This window comes from Oncorhynchus masou, chromosome 3 (assembly GCF_036934945.1).
Source record: "Oncorhynchus masou masou isolate Uvic2021 chromosome 3, UVic_Omas_1.1, whole genome shotgun sequence".
Taxonomy (NCBI): domain Eukaryota; kingdom Metazoa; phylum Chordata; class Actinopteri; order Salmoniformes; family Salmonidae; genus Oncorhynchus; species Oncorhynchus masou.
In genome coordinates, this window is record NC_088214.1 from 37964091 (window position 1) to 37979277 (window position 15187).

Consider the following 15187-nt stretch of genomic DNA (forward strand, 5'->3'; position numbering starts at 1 on the left):
AGCCCCTCTCCCCACCTGCTGATCTCTGTGTGCGCATCAACAGCTTAAGTTAAAAACAATATTTTTTATTTTATTATTCTGCCACTTCCCTCACTTGGATCAGATCTGGACACAACCGGGTCTATACGGGGCCAGGTCTGGTTGTCCTCGGGTCTGTTCGGATTGGGTTTCCAGATTTTAAATTGTTATTTATTTGAGTAAGCCCGGGTCCATTTTGGAACGGGTTCCAACCTCAGAGAAAACAACACATGGAATGATGCAAATTGAGTGTGTGAAATACAAGACAAATGTGAACCGATAGTATTCAACAGCAGACATGGCTCCCAGTGGAAGTTGCCCTGAGGCACAGATCTAGGATCAGCTTACCCTCCCTGAATCCCTGAGACGTCCTTTTCCTGTTGAAAAGCGATATCCCAAGTATAAACACCATGAGGTGCACACACACTAAAGGGTAAAAAGAGTTTTAGACAAATGCCAACTTCAAGGAGAAGGCATTCAAGGAGTTGGCTTGATGGGAAGTCGTCATGTCATCGGCCTCCCCCTTGCTTGAGGAACAATAAAGGAGCAATAGAGAACAAACGAGGGAAAAAAGAGAGACATCTTAGTCGGACAGAGTGGAATTTTTGCATATGCACCACGGTTTTGAAACTCAATTTGCTAGAGACTTTTCTTTAATGGTTTCAGGTTTAAAATATCACCCTCAATGTGAATGAAGTGGACAGGAAAGTGTGTGGTGTGTGTTTGGCAAATAGAGTTGTAGGTTCATCTTATTCAGATTCATAAAACATACACACACCAACATGCCCACGCACAAACAGTGTCATTTTTGTCAAAAGTGTATTTTCATGAGAGAGTATCTTTACATAAACACAGAACTGTCGGTCAAAGAGGCTTTTCAGATGGGGGCTCTTTGCACATCACGCACACACTTAGAGTACACACACATACAAACAGAGAGAGAAAACGCTGACACACTCAGCACTTTGCTGCACGGCCCAGGCCAGGGGAAAGCCCATGAGGCTGGCTGTCTGGTTTATGGTTTCTCCATTTCCTCAAGACCGGGGTGGGCTGTGGAGCTAAATAAGCCACTTTACCCTGGAATTAGTGGGAAGACAGGTCTCTCCCTCACACACAGAAACACACGCATGCGTAAACACACAAACATGCAGGCACACAATCTCCACAAAACAGATTTAAAATAATAATAATCTTGTTTTCGAAGATCTCAGCTCAGCTTTAGAAACCAAATCAATAACTTTTACAGTATCAGTAATAGAGCCCTTTTAAAACATTGCATACAAGGCTCCTCATTCCAATTAAGGGCACACCTGTATATTTATATTCCGGACTCTGACATTCCTCATTCTAATATAGAGTATATAGAGTACAACAGTATGAGTCATAGTACCCATAAATGGTTCCAATCATTTTTCACCACTCCCTTTACCTTAGAGGATTTTATAAACACTTCAAATAATGGTCTGCGTGTCATATAGGCTTATCCTGGTTTGACGATGAGAATTTATTTATTTCCTCATTTTCCTGTAGGCCACAATCATCTCCTTTGTCTTGATCACGTTGAGGGACAGATTGTTGTCCTGGCATCACACAGCCAGGTCTCTGACCTCCTAATAGGCTGTCTCATCGTTGTCGGTGATCAGGCCTACCCTTGTTATGTCATCGGCAAACTTGGTGTTGGAGTCGTGCCTGGCCATGCAGTCGTGGGTAAACAGGGAGTACAGGAGGGGACTGAGCACACACCCCTGAGGGGCCTCCATGTTGAGGATCACGCCCCTTACCACCTGGGGGTGCCCCGTCAGGAAGTTGAGGATCCAGTTGTTTAGTCTGAGGGTCCTTAGCTATGTGATGAGCTTTGAGGACACTATGGTGTTGAACGCTGAGCTTTACTCAATGAATAGCATTCTCACATAGGTGTTCCTTTTGTCCAGGTGGGAAAGGGCAGTGTTGAGTGCAATAGAGATGGCATCATCTGTGGATTTGTTGGGGTGGTAAAACTAAAATAATTATATAAAAAATATACATTTTAAGAAGTCACATTTGCGAGAAAGATTTACACAGTTATCAAAATGTCACGGCAGGGTAAACCTACACCAAACAGTCCTTATTTTAAGTGTTTCTAAAATCCCCTATTGGAAAAATGGTGGAAAATCGATTGGAACCATTTCCCTGTTATTATGACACCTCCACTGTGGGGCTCTATTGCTTTGCATTGTTAGGCATTACGGCACTGTTGGCGCAAGGGAAATAAGCATTTCACGACACCCGAGATAACATCTGCAAAACGTGTTTACGCAAGCAAGAACATTTGATTCCATACATCCATCTTAAAGCTACAGTATAAAAAAGGTATCCAAATAAGAAAGCTACGATGAGATGCCACATTCCTATGACGGAGCTGATACCCATATGAAACTGAAAGCCAATAGACCCCGAAGCAACAGAACAGCTTCTACCCCCAAGCCATAGGACCACTAAATAGTTAAGCAAATAGCTACACGGACGATCTGCATTGACCCTTTTTGCACCAACTCATCAGGAGTTTAGCCGTCACTTTATTCCTAGTTACAGTGGGGCAAAAAAATATTTAGTCAGCCACCAATTGTGCAAGTTCTCCCACTTAAAAATGATGAGTCCTGTAATTTCCATCATAGGTACACTTCAACTATGACAGACAAAATGGGGAAAAAAATATTTAAATCCAGAAAATCACATTGTAGGATTTTTTAGGAATTTATTTGCAAATTATGGTGGAAAATAAGTATTTGGTTAATAACAAAAGTTTCTCAATACTTCGTTATATACCCTTTGTTGGCAATGACAGAGGTCAAACGTTTTCTGTAAGTCTTCACACACTGTTGCTGGTATTTTGGCCCATTCCTCCATGCAGATCTCCTCTAGAGCAGTGATGTTTTGGGGCTGTTGCTGGGCAACACAGACTTTCAACTCCCTCCAAAGATTTATGGGGTTGAGATCTGGAGACTGGCTAGGCCACTCCAGGACCTTGAAATGCTTCTTACGAAGCCACTCCTTCGTTGCCCAGGCGGTGTGTTTGGGATCATTGTCATGCTGAAAGACCCAGCCACGTTTCATCTTCAATGCCCTTGCTGATGGAAGGAGGTTTTCACTTAATCTCACGATACTTGGCCCCATTCATTCTTTCCTTTACATGGATCAGTCGTCCTGGTCCCTTTGCAGAAAAACAGCCCCAAAGCATGATGTTTCCACCCCCATGCTTCACAGTAGGTATGGTGTTCTTTGGATGCAACTCAGCATTCTTTGTCCTCCAAACACGACGAGTTGAGTTTTTACCCCAAAATTATTTTTGTTTCATCTGACTATATGACAGTCTCCCAATCTTCTTCTGGATAATCCAAATGCTCTCTAGCAAACTTCAGACGGGCCTGGACATGTACTGGCTTAAGCAGGGGACACGTCTGGCACTGCAGGATGAGTCCCTGGCGGCGTAATGTGTTACTGATGGTAGGCTTTGTTACTTTGTCCCAGCTCTCTGCATGTCATTCACTAGGTCCCCCCGTGTGGTTCTGGGATTTTTGCTCACCGTTCTTGTGATCATTTTGACCCCACAGGGTGAGATCTTGCGTGGAGCCCCAGATCGAGGGAGATTATCAGTGGTCTTCCATTTCCTAATAATTGCTCCCAGAGGTGATTTCTTCAAACCAAGCTGCTTACCTAATTGCAGATTTAGTCTTCCCAGCCTGGTGCAGGTCTACAATTTTGTTTGTTGTCCTTTGACAGCTCTTTGGTTTTGGAGTGTGACTGTTTGAGGTTGTGGACAGGTGTCTTTTATACTGATAACAAGTTCATACAGGTGCCATTAATACAGGTAACGAGTGGAGGATAGAGGAGCCTCTTAAAGAAAATGTTACAGGTCTGTGAGAGCCAGAAATCGTGCTTGTTTGTAGGTGACCAAATACTTATTTTCCACCATAATTTGCAAATAAATTCATTGAAAATCCTACAATGTGATTTTCTGGATTTTTTCCCCTCATTTGTCTGTCATAGTTGAAGTGTACCTATGATGAAAATTACAGGCCTCTCATCTTTTTAAGTGGGAGAACTTGCACAATTGGTGGCTGACTAAATACTTTTTTACCCCACTGTATATGTACAGCACATACACTACATGACCAAAAGTATGGACACCTGCTCAAACATCCTTTCAAAATCATGGGCATTAAATTAAGTCGGTCCCCCTCTTTGCTATGATAACAGCCTGCACTCTTCTGGGAAGGCCTTCCACTAGATGTTGAAACGTTGCTCCAGGGACTTGCTTCCATTCAGCCACAAGAGTGTTGGTAAGATCACGCAATTCGACCTGGCTCGCAGTCGGCATTCCAATTCATCCCAAAGCTGTTCGATGGAGTTGAAGTCAGGGCTCTGTGCAGGCCTGTCAAGTTCTGAAATGTGATTTGATTTTCAACCTGATATTCATCATCTCTAGCACCATACCAGTGTCCACATGTGAAAACGGCATGTTTCTACATTTTGTAGTTAAAAACATTTTTTTGCACATCAAGTCTTAACATTTTAAAAACAATGATATTCAAAAACAGATTTATGGTGACGTGGCGAGTAAGAAAATACCCACCCTCTGGCAAGAAACTGGTTGCACGTTTTTTTTTTAAATAATTCAACCACAGATCATAGAAACAGTGTTTCCACATATATAGACACTGGTATGGTGCTGGAGATTGAGAAGTGGTGGAATTGCCCTTAAGGGCAAATCAATGAATATCCTGCGAGAAACAAAGGCTTCTCATTCGTTATCCATTCCAACACATGAACCCAGAACCCTATGAAGATGTCCTAACATTTCTATGACAACCACAGAGGAAGGCACACACACACACACACACACACACACACACACACACACACACGCTGTCAACAGACCGGGATAGATGCACGCAAAAGACAACTTCCCTCATTAAGACAGAAAAGGGGGGGGGGGGAATTGAGGGTATGAAGGGGGAAGTAGGTCAAATATAGGAATAGTGTAATGAGCTGGGTTCCTATCGTTACATGTCCACCTCCACTCCATCCCATCTCCCATCTTTCACTTAATCCACATACCCAACCAGTCGACGGCAGAAACCCTCATTCTATATCACTGCTAAATTTCCCAGAGGCCCGAGAGGAGCAGTTTCTGTCCTCGAGTGTGTAGGTATGCCCTGTTCGAATAGGCTACTTGTAAAATGCATCTTCAGCTCCTCCCCTCACTTGAGGGCATCACCATGTAGGCCTAGCCGTCTACTAGATCCTTGCTTTCATCAATCCAATAGTGTGAGATCAGTGATGACCTCAAGTAAGGACGGAAGGGAGGAAAGATGGAAAAAGGAAGCATTTTAAAAGTATCAGAACAGAGCCTATTGCTTTTTTTTTTTCCCTGAGTGAATTGAGTGGAGCAGGTTGAGGGTCACCTTATCGCTGTGTTAGTCATGGACACGTTTGAAGTGGAGCTGAGGCAAAGGCGTCACAACAGAGCTGATTGCTTCAGAGAGCAAGTCGATAAGGAGGCTCAATCCAGCTCACCAAACAGAAGGCTAGTCGCTAGGCTACGTACATCTGGGTCGAGGGTCAGGCTAAGGACTACCACTGAAGAGCAGAACAGATGTGGAATCATGGATATAAATAGAGCGGATTGAAATAGATAAATAGAATGGAGAATGTATATCTACTTTTGAAAATAAATGAATGTCTCTCCCGCTCTCTTTTAATATACCTTTCAAACCAATACATTTTTGAACCAAGCATCTCACCAAATTCTCTATCTGGAAGGATTCACCGGGGACAAAGTCTATACTTTTTTCCCCCAGCCAAACAAACTAATCACGATTACGGTCAAGTTCTGCCTATGGCTTAGTACATAGCCGTAATGCTGAGGCGGCATTGGCACACACACACACACACCCGTTACTACTATCCTCCTGACAGTTCCAAACTTTGGGAGGCATGTCACTTCATCCTTCTTTCACATAGCCCACCACACACTGTTTTCATAACCACAACTGGATGGATCCATGAAGAATTACAGTGGGAATAAATATCACTGAATGCTGAAAATATTGGAATAAAGTAGGCTAATGCAATTGAAGGCATCAAACTGTAGCTAACGGAAACTCCCAAAGCCAAACAATTGTTATAGAACATCTGAAGCAATGGCCGACCGCGTGTTCAACTATTTCAGCACCACGTCGCTGCTTCGAGACAAGTGTGGGGGACGCGTCTTGATAAAAAAAAAAAAAAAAAAAAAGTCCGATATTTCATTCAACCAAAAGAGAAGTACGCGTATAGATTTTGCACTGTTGGGATACTGGTTAGGCTACAATTATGGTGTGGAAATGTTAGCTGAGATGAGAGGTGAGTGCTGCTGATGACCATCTTGTCTAGTTGGCTCATTCATTAGCACTGATCAGAACATTTTGCCAGCATGTGGATTATTTTGCTCTTCAGTCACGTAGTAGTCTAGGGCTACTCCTGACCAAAAGCCTGTGACTCTGTTTCACTGAATCTCGGGCCTGTATATTTGGTTAATTCTCTGGCTGGGCAAATAAGCGGAGGTGGTATAGCTCATCTGTTTGTCGCTGAATAGATGAGCTATACTAACTACCACTGATCAGAAATATTTAGCGTGCAATAACGTAGCCTAAATCAAGTATAGACCAAATAGCTTGGGGGCGGTTGTGAAATATGAGCACAAGACGCAAATGCTTTTGAAAATATAGAATGCTATTATTTTCTAAAAATGAAAATTTAAAAACGGATCACGATGAAAGTACTCAATATTTAAAAAATAATAATAATTTAAGACCTTTCGCCTGCTCCCGAACAAAGCGGAGGGAGTGTAATTAAGAGGTGAAGTGGGCTCAGTTTCAAAATATCACTTTATATGACAGCAGTTAACATGTTGCCGTGACACAAGATGTGGGAAAATTATTATTTGCATCTTATTCTGCTATATTTTTCATTATACCACAACATTGTTGAATACTTGTTTCTGATTGGCAAGAAGGGCATTCTATAATGGATATTAAAAACAGATATCGGTACACCTAGCAATATGCGCCTACACATGGAGACCGTACTTGCTACAAAGTTACAGAAAGCTAAACCAACCACCACACATACTGAAATTGGATACATTGTAAACGCAGGTCCAACGAGGACTGTGCTAGCTGTAGCTAGCTGGCAAGCAAGGCATAAGAAAGTTGCCAGCGAGCACAACAACGGAACATAAAGAACGACTGGATCACGTCCATAAATATTGATCGCATCTATAGCAACCAAAAGATGAGAAAGTAGGTATTTCCTTATACAAACGAAAATAATATATATATATTTCTACCAGTAAATATGGGCTTAGTATTGTTCTTTGGCAACTGTGGTATAAACTGGATAAACAGCTTAAACAAATGCACCAGAATAAACTTTGCTGTTATTCTGGCTGCAGAGATAGTGACTTTGTAGCTGTAGCTAGCTATCCACAAGCAAAGGATAATAACACTGCCACCAAGCATGGCAACGGAATATAAACGAACCAAAAGATGAGAAGTGTGTGTGTGTGTGTGTGTGTTAGTTAGAGACATGCATACAGTTGAAGTCAGAAGTTTACATACACTTAGGTTGGAGTCATTAAAACTCATTTTTCAACCACTCCACAAATTTCTAGTTCTTAACAAACTATAGTTTAAGCAAGTCGGTTAGAACATCTAATTTTTCCAACAATTGTTTACAGACAGATTATTTCACTGTAATCACATTTCCAGTGGGTCAGAAGTTTACATTTTTTTTTTTATTTTTTATTATTATTATTTTTTTTTACACCTTTATTTAACCAGGCAAGTCAGTTAAGAACAAATTCTTATTTTCAATGACGGCCTGGGAACAGTGGGTTAACTGCCTGTTCAGGGGCAGAACGACAGATTTGTACCTTGTCAGCTCGGGGGTTTGAACTCGCAACCTTCCGGTTACTAGTCCAACGCTCTAACCACTAGGCTGCCGCCCCACATACACTAAGTTGCCTGTGCATTTAAACAGCTTGGAAAATTCCAGAAAATTAAGTCTTGGCTTTAGAAGCTTCTGGTAGACTAATTGACATAATTGGAGTCAATTGGATGTATTTCAAGGCCCACCTTCATGACACCACAGGAAAATCAAAAGAAATCTGCCAAGACCTCAGAAAAATAATTGTGGACCTCCACAAGTCTGGTTCATCCTTGGCAGCAATTTCCAAACGCTTGAAGGTATAACATTCATCTGAACAAACAATAGTACGCAAGAATAAACACCATGGGACCACACAGCCGACATGCCGCTCAGAAAGGAGACGCAGTCGGTCTCCTAGAGATGAATGCACCTTGGTGCGAAAAGTGCAAATCAATCCCAGAACAGCAGCAAAGGACCTTGTGAAGATGCTGGAGGAAACGGGTACAAAAGTATCTATATCCACAGTAATACAAGTCCTATATCGAAATACCCCAAAAGGCCGCTCAGCAAGGAAGCCACTGCACCAAAACCGCCATAAAAACTACGGTTTGCATCTGCACATGGGGACAAAGATTGTACTTTTTGGAGAAATGTCCTCTGGTCTGATGAAACAAAAATATAACGGTTTGTCTATAATGACCATCATTATTTTTGGAGGAAAAGGGGGGAGGCTTGCAAGCCAAAGATCACCATCTCAACAGTGAAGGAAAGGGGTGGGAGCATCATGCTGTGGGGTGCTTTGCTGCATCCACTTCACAAAAAAGAGATGGCATCATGAGGCAGGAAAATGTGGATATATTGAAGCAACATCTCAAGACATCAGTTAAAGCTTGGTCACAAATGGGTCTTCCAAAATGGACAATGACCCCAAGCATACATCCAGAGTTGTGGCAAAATGGCTTAAGGACAACAAAGTCTAGGTATTGGAGTGGCCATCACAAAGCCCTGACCTCAATCCTATAGAAAATTTGTAGCAGAACTGAAAAAGCGTGTGTGAGCAAGGATGCCTACAAACCTGACTCAGTTACACCAGCTCTGTCAGGAGAAATGGGCCACAATTCACCCAACTTATTGTGGGAAGCTTGTGGGGGACTACCCAAAACATTTGACCCAAGTTAAACAATTTAAAGGCAATGCTGCCTAATACTAATTGAGTGTTTGTAAACTTCTGACCCACTGGGAATGTGATGAAAGGAATAAAAGCTGAAATAATAATTCTCTCTACTATTATTCTGACATTTCACATTTTTAAAATAAAGTGGTGATCCTAACTGACCTAAGACAGGGAATTTTTACTGGGATTAAAAGTCAGGAATTGTGAAAAACTGAGTTTAAATGTATTTGGCTAAGGTGATATACACACATACTCAAAGGTTTGGGGTAACTTACAAATTGTTTTTGAACACATTTTTTGTCCATTAAAATATCAAATGGATCCGAAATACAACGTAGACATCGTTAATGTTGTAAAATATCGCATCACTGATCTCACACTATTGGATCGATGAAAGCAAGGATCTTTTGTAGTTTTATTTTTAGGTGATATCTACCTAGGCGTAAAGGGGCACATTAACAGCAATCACTCTTGTGTTGCAATGGCACGTTGTGTTAGCTAATCCAAGTTTATCATTTTAAAAAGGCTAATTGAACATTAGAAAACCCTTTTGCAATTATGTTAGCACAGCTGAAAACTGTCGATCTGATTAAAGAAGCACAAAAAAAAATGCAGAGAAACTGAAGATCTCATACAACGCTGTGTACTACTCCCTTCACAGAACAGCACAAACTGGCTAACCAGAATAGAAAGAGGAGTGGGAGGCCCCGGTGCACAACTGAGCAAGAGGACAAGTACATTAGAGTACCTAGTTTGAGAAACAGCCACCTCACAAGTCCTCAACTGGCAGCTTCATTAAATAGTACCTGCAAAATACCAGTCCCAACATCAGTAAAGAGGCAACTCCGAGATGCTGGCCTTCTAGGCAGAGTTGCAAAGACAAAGCCATATCTCAGACTGGCCAATAAAAAGAAGTGGGCCTCTGTAGATAATCCATTAAAAAATTTTTTTTTAAAAGAGTAAAAACATTCTAGCTGCTATAGTCATTTACAACATTAAATGTCTACACTCGGATCAATTTGATGCAATTTTAAAATAGACCCCCCAAAAAACATTAAGCTTTTCTTTCGAAAACATTTCTAAGTGACCCCAAACTTCTGAACAGCAGCACACACGTTAAGTTGACACCTACTCATTAAAGCGTTTATACTATTTTATACATTGAATAATAGTGAAGACATCAAAACTATGAAATACATGTGGAATCACATGGTAACCAGAAAAGTATATAAAAAAAAATATGAGATTCTTCAAAGTAGCTACAGTCGTGGCCAAAAGTTGAGAATGACAAAAATATTAACTTCCAAAGTTTGCTGCTTCAGTGTCTTTAGATATTTTTGTCAGATGTTACTATGGAATACTGAAGTATAATTACAAGCATTTCATAAGTGTCAAAGGCTTTTGACAATTACATGAAGTTGATGCAAAGAGTCTATATTTGCAGTGTTGACCCTTCTTTTTCAAGACCTCTGCAATCCACCCTGGCATGCTGTCAATTAACTTCTGGGCCACATCCTGACTGATGGCAGCCCATTCTTGCATAATCAATGCTTGGAGTTTGTCAGAATGTGGGTTTTTGTTTGTCCACCCACCTATTGAGGATTGACCACAAGTTCTCAAATGGGATTAACTTCGATATAGGGGGTGCTCTTTTAAATATTAGATTAAAAAAAACGTTCCCGTTTTAAACAAGATATTTTGTCACGAAAAGATGCTCAACTATGCATATAATTGACAGCTTTGGAAAGAAAACACTGACGTTTCCAAAACTGCAAAGATATTGTCTGCGAGTGCCACATAACTAATGCTACAGGTGAAACCAAGATGAAATTTCACACAGGAAATGGCCCAGATTTTGAATGCGCTGTGTTCCAATGTCTCCTTATATGGCTGTGAATGCGCCAGGAATGAGCCTACACTTTCTGTCGTTTCCTCAAGGTGTCTGCAGCATTGTGACGTATTTGTAGGCATATCATTGGAAGATAGACCATAAGAGACAACATTTACCAGGTGTCCGCTTGGTGTCCTCGGGCGAAATTGCGCATTTTCCATTTGGTTCAGAGGAGAACTGCCACAAATGATTTATCATCGAATAGATATGTGAAAAACACCTTGAGGATTGATTCTAAACAACGTTTGCCATGTTTGTCGATATTATGGAGTTAATTTGGAAAAAAGTTTGGCATTGTAATGACTGAATTTTCGGGGTTTTTTCTTAGCCAAACGTGATGAACAAAACAGAGCGATTTCTCCTACACAAATAATCTTTTTGGAAAAACTGAACATTTGCTATCGAACTGAGAGTCTCCTCATTGAAAACAAGGTAAATTATTTTATTTGAATGCTTTTGTTTTTGTGAAAATGTTGCCTGCTGAATGCTAGGCTTAATGCTATGCTAGCTATCAATACTCTTACACAAATGCTTGTGTAGCTATGGTTGAAAAGCATATTTTGAAAATCTGAGATGACAGTGTTGTTAACAAAAGGCTAAGCTTGTGAGCCAAATTTATTTCATTTGCGATTTTCATGAATAGTTAACGTTGCGTTATGCTAATGAGCTTGAGGCTATGATTACGCTCCCGGATACGGGATTGCTCGACGCGAGAGGTTAAGGTCTGGGAAGTTTCCTGGCCATGGACCCAAAATATAGATGTTTTGTTTCCCGAGCCACTTCGTTATCACTTTTGCCTTATGGCAAGGTGCTCCATCATGCTGGAAAAAGCATTGTTCGTCACCCAACTGTTCCTGGATGGTTGGGAAAAAGTTGCTCTCGGGGATATGGTGGTAACATTCTTTATTCATGGCTATGTTCTTAGGTAAAATTGTGAGTGAGCCCACTCCCTTGGCTGAGAAGCAACCCCACATATGAAGGGTCTCCGAATGCTTTACAGGACTGATGGTAGCGCTCACCTCGTCTTATAGAAAACACTTTTTTTGGTTACTACTATGTCATTTCATAGTTTTGATGTCGTCACTATTATTCTACAATGTAGAAAATAGTAAATATAAAGAAAAACCCTTTAATGAGTAGGTTCGTTCAAACGTTTGGCGCACAAACATTTCAGGGTAACCTAGGTGCATCATCTGATTAATGAACAAAAATGTGTGTTGTGTTATTTGGGTAGGGTGTGTAAATTGATGAAGGGAAAAAAAATTGCTGCAACGTAACAAAAAGTGGAAAAAGTCAAGGGGTCTGAATACACGTGACCAATAAGGCCTAAACTATAGCTTATCATAATCGCATCAATAAATCTGTTACTCTGAACACCTTAACAGCAAAATGGATGCAGATGACATGACAAACTCGAAATGGGGGAATGTTTGGTTGTGCAGGAGGTAAAGGGGGGGAAGTCATAAATTTGACTAATTGTGGAAAATAATGGATCAAGAAAAAAAAAAAATTGGTAAAGAGCAAGCGTTGTTCATATTATGCATGCCAAACAGGTCGGGTTAGATTACAATAGTCATTTTTCTGACCATGGGGAACAACAAACAAAATAAATGATAAGCGTAATAGAGAGCATTCTAATGTTTTTTTTTTTTGGGGGGGGGGGCCTTTATTACAGCAAAGACTAAAAACTAGCATGAATTTGGGAATGCAATTGACGACATGGAATTGTTTATGCCAATTGTTTAAGGGTCGGTTTGTTATTTTATACCTAAAATGCTTGATTGCATTTCAAATCATGAATGACTCATTTGCTGTGTGATGACATGAAAAAAAAGGAATGATTGACACAGTAGCCTATAGAAGTATTGAAATATAGGTGTAAGTAAGTTACAGTATAGAGACTAAACAGGATGCGCTCTTTGGCCTACAGCTCAATGGTAGTTATACAAGGCTGCTATACTAAGCCTACTAATGATAACATTACTTATAATGATAAGGAGATCAAGAAAAATGTGGGGTTTTCTGAATATAAATTTGTCAGACAATTTGGAAGTGTAAACTATAAATAAAATATGCAATACCAGCGAGGCAGTTCTAACGAAAAGCCTTTATTATAGCAAAGATTAGAAACAGCCGACGTGGTTGCATGAGGTTTGGTGCTCACAGAATCAGTAGGCTATTAAACAAACACTCACAGGCAACAAGCAGGATCTGTCTAATTAGTGTATATATATATATATATATATATATATATAAAAGCCAGGAGCAGTTAACAGTTAGGCTGTTGATGGCAGACATAATTAAGGAGGGGGTTTCCGCTCTCCTCACCTTTTCTTAACAGCCCTTCATTTTCTCGTCTCCTAACTCCACTTCTGCCTCCAACATGCAGGGTAACTTTGCTATAATTGCACATAGCAACATGGTCTAGGAAAAAGGCACCATTTCAACAGCGCACTGATGTTTCAGAACCGTGGACAGCGACCGCTATTGAACACAGGAGAAAGCGCATTTATGTAATATAAGCAATATACAATATGCTGATTTCAATAGCACATGTCAGAATGATGGACTGTGCCACCCCCACAATGGATTAGTCCACCCAAACAGGAACAAAATCAGACCGGTGTCTTATACACCATTTTATTTATTTTTTGCTTCTGCTTGACTAAAGAAATCTCGACCAGTCGATTAAAATGAGGTCATTCCTAAAGAAAACTATTCATTTCATGTGCATGGCACAGTCAAGTAGCATAATTAATCTCAAAATATGCCTTTCTATTCTTTTGAAAATACATTAATACTTATTCGTTTTAGGCAGGTCCTAAGAAACACTAATGATTTCTTTGTGATGTGTATATTTAATGGATTTATTCAAATTAACATCCAGCCACTCCTAAACTTGCCTGCACGGGAGACATAAAAGGTTTATCCTGCAAGAATGTGGTTATAAATTGGGTTCTAAAAAACATTGCCAGATTACACGTGGGAATACTTGGAAACAGATGCTCAAATAAAATCACTTAGAGCTGATATCCTGATGTTTTTTTCCCACCTGTTGGGAAAGTCTGCCGTAAAGTCTGAAAAGGTATAAAAATAAACTTGTTCGAGAATCTTCTACATGACAGAGATTCCAGGGCAATTAGCCTATATATTTTTTCCACCAAATGTAAACTACACTATTTTGCCATGGGGGGGGGGGGGTGTTTGGAGCCAAAATGGTGGATTTAGTTCACTCTATATGGCTCTGCACCACCAAGCCACCAGTGTTGTTTCTTCAAGCTTTCTGGCTCCGGCTCCCTGGAGATTTAGTGTCTTAAATCCCAGAGGGATTAGAGAGATTTGGGGATCTGGGGCAGTGGCCCAGTCTGAACAGCCAACTGAATGAAATAGGACCAGTTGGTTATAGCGGTGAGAGGGTAAAACATTAAAAAGGCTAGCCAAACAACCTCCATGGTACTGCCCTACTTATATAGATTTACAGTTGAAAACATGTCACCTCTAGGAGAGGCACATTCCCCCTCTTTCCAATGTCTTCTGGATGCTATCAACCAGCCATTTATAAATCCCCTCTATTTACAGGCCAACTCCATCTTAATTCTCACACTTATCCTTCACTAGGCCGTCAACAATACATCTAATCTCTTATGCTAAAATGTTTATTCTACTGCCATTTACTTTGTGTTGGTATTCTTTTCTTACTGTTGTTGCATTGTCGAGAAGGAACCTGCAAGTAAACATTTAGTGGGCGATGTACACCGTGAATATCCAGTACGACCAATAAAATGCAAGTAAAAAGTTTCGTTTAAAGTGCTACTCACAACAAAAAGTGTCTGTACTTTAATATTTATAATTTGACAACTTTTACTTCACTACATTCCTAAAGAAAATACATTTACTTTTTTACTCCATACATTTTCCCTGAGACCGAAAAGTATGTTTATTTTGAATGCAAAGTATTAGCAAGAGAACATCCCTGGTCATCCCTACTGCTGCTGATCTGGGAGATTCACTAAACACACATGCTTCATTTGTTAATGATGTCAGTGTTGGTGTGCCCCCCTTGCGATCTGTAAAAAATAAAAAGTGCCATCTGAAATGCTTTATATAAGAAATATGAAAAATCATTTACATTTTTACTTTTGATACTTAAGTAT

The 15187-nt window shown here is 40.3% G+C and overlaps 1 protein-coding gene across 4 annotated transcripts in view; it reads right to left on the bottom strand.

Annotated features, from left to right (window-relative positions):
- Positions 1-15187, bottom strand: part of LOC135515933 (SPRY domain-containing SOCS box protein 4-like) — a 110913-nt gene that overhangs the window by 69614 nt on the left and 26112 nt on the right. The window contains exon 3 of one of the 4 annotated variants that reach the window (XM_064939813.1): positions 95-444. The exons of 2 other annotated variants lie outside the window; for them this stretch is intronic. The gene's annotated coding sequence lies outside the window, so the exon portion shown is untranslated. Of the gene's footprint in view, positions 1-94; positions 959-15187 lie in introns of those variants that run through there. One more of the 4 variants, XM_064939837.1, reaches the window with a different exon arrangement.